This window comes from the organism of the source record quoted next, unplaced genomic scaffold (genome assembly GCF_019419815.1).
Source record: "Pyrus x bretschneideri cultivar Hongxiangsu unplaced genomic scaffold, Pyrus_bretschneideri_v1 Contig31, whole genome shotgun sequence".
NCBI classification, from domain to species: domain Eukaryota; kingdom Viridiplantae; phylum Streptophyta; class Magnoliopsida; order Rosales; family Rosaceae; genus Pyrus; species Pyrus x bretschneideri.
In genome coordinates, this window is record NW_025999624.1 from 3,855,329 (window position 1) to 3,857,787 (window position 2,459).

General features: G+C 38.9%; 1 long non-coding RNA gene across 1 annotated transcript; it reads right to left on the bottom strand.

The window, feature by feature from the left end:
- Positions 1-721: 721 nt before the first annotated feature.
- On the bottom strand, positions 722-2,137 carry LOC125480017. The gene is made up of 3 exons (XR_007260425.1): positions 1,884-2,137; positions 1,329-1,799; positions 722-977 (listed from the first exon to the last, which is right to left on the bottom strand). It is a non-coding gene; the product is annotated as an uncharacterized LOC125480017 (long non-coding RNA).
- Positions 2,138-2,459: the final 322 nt, after the last annotated feature.

A 2,459-nucleotide genomic window follows, 5' to 3' on the forward strand; every position in this document is an offset into this window, starting at 1 on the left:
AAGGTGCACTTGCACCTGGTAGATCAATGAAGGATAATATTGTGATTGCTCATGTATTGTTCTCAAACTTTAACAGAAAATAAAAAATAAAAAATAAAAGAAAAGAAAAGGAAGTAGGGGATATGGCCTTCAAGGTGGACCTGGAGAGAGCCTATGATATGCTTAACTGAGATTTTATCAGGTATGTCCTTTTTAAGCTTGGTTTTAGTGTAAGATGGGTGAATTTGATCATATAATGCTTTACCCTTACCTCCTTCTCAATTATCATTAATGGCAATATACTTTGTTATTTCTATGAAAGATACTTGATCGACTCCTGTTGAATTTTTTATTTAAGTTGTTATGCACATACTACACTTTGTAAAATTGTGTTCATTTTGCACACCTTATCAATATTTTTTTTTTTTTTTTTGGGTAGTCTGAAGAACCAAAACTAGAATATTTTTGTTCAATGATTTGTCACTTTTCATTGACACAACTGTAGCTTGTTAACATTGACACACCCCAACCCCAAATAACACAATTTACGAGGCTGTGATGTGCTAGTTGTCACTAAATTGACCACATGACCCCATTGAGAGATTACATCACAAGCCAACTTAATAGCTAAGCCATAGTATGATAATTATGATGAAGCCATAGTAAGATAATTGTGATGTGAGAGAATTTGAACCAAAATGTTCTTTACTAATAGAATAAAAGCTACTACAAAGTCCCCTAATCAACCTACCCACTTGGGGACACAAGTACAGGGATAAGATCCCATTACTATCACATAACATTAGAGCAGCTAGAAGTTTCACACAACAGTAAACACATAAAAGTGCAGTGCTTTGCGTAATCGAAAATATGATCATACAGTTATTACAAACTAGAAAAAACTGCAGTAAAGAATCATCACCCAAAGTAAAGAGGATGGACGCTTCACTGCCAATCCCGCTTGTCACCTCTAGGGTTCTCCTTATTGACGCTACATCCTGAGGGGTAAAAAACAAAAGCTGGATCAAGTTTATTTAGTTAAAATCATTTAAATATAATAAACCTCGTTTTGAAATCTCATATATAGTAAAAACTACTTACGTAGCCAAGTTCAAATCACATCGCTTGTCATATCAAAGAAAGTAATACTAATCATATAATCAAGGTAATTCAAAATGTATAGCAAGTAGATGAAGTAGCATCTAGTTGATCCATTACTAGCATGAGCTTTAAAGTGGAAACTATGAGTAATCATTTAAACTATCATTTAGACATCGAATTTGTACAAACAGAGGGCGCCACGTGATTTAGAACACCAAAAAAACCCAAAATTAGGTCTCGGGTCCTACATGCATTGCCGTACTTCAGCAACGCGCTGCCATGCATAGGCCACGTGCCGCCGCGGTGGTGCCATGCATCGTCACATGCCAGAAAACACGCGCACTTGTGTGGTCGCCGTCGCCAGCAAACGCGACACCCTACTTGCCGTCACGGTTCAACGAGTACAGGTCGCACTTGCCGTCGCTGAAAAGAGTTAACAGAGTTGACGTGGAGGAGAATATGCCGTTAAGTCTAACGACACAATTGACATCGCCGTTAAGTCCAACGGAGATTGCCATTGGTAGTCGCTGGTGCCATTGCCAGAATCTGCAGAAAACGATCAGGGCCTTCCCCCGTGTCCAAATCGAAGGTTTGTTAGCTCTAAATCGAAGGAAAATTATCCTAAAGGCTCAGGAACTTACCCAAACACAGAATAAGGCGAATGAGAGTCAAACCCAACTCAGATTCGACAGAAACTCGCCGGAGTGCTTCGTTAGACTCTGGAAATGGACACCAAGAGCATGCATGTTAGAATCTCTGAGTTACTCAATGTAAAGCCCATGCAAAACGATAGGAATAGTTACCTAGGATAGGTTCAAGCTAGACTCGAGCGCCACAGGCGACAAACTTGTCGGAGTTTGCCCAGAGAAGACCACCACCAGAAACTGGGCAAGGGTACAGAGAAAATGCAGGGGCTAAAACCTTGAGTCTCAGAGATTCCAATATAAGATTTTGGGGTTGGATGTGTCAAGAACTCCAAGAGGATGAAGGCGAGAAGCTCTCGGAGCTTAGCGAGAGAATTTGAGAGTTAGAGAGATAAGAGTGAAGCTGCAGAAATGGGAAGGAGGATGGCACGGTGTTGGGCGTAGTCCCACTTAAGTGAACTACAAATTGCCCTTCCTAAATTTGATCATTACAATTAAGCCCTCGAGTTTTGATTTCAATTTTATTTTTTGACTCAATATCAACCTACATGAACATAGTTACAAAAATATACGAAAGTACAAGAAATGGGTCTACCAAAAAAGGGCGCCCATTTATTTAATCTATTGTACTTCAACAATTCTTCGCTTCTTAACAAATTTATTCTCTTATGTCATATTTTCATTTTGTAGGAATAATAATGCTTGGGAAATACGTTTGTTTATTTACTATAGAAC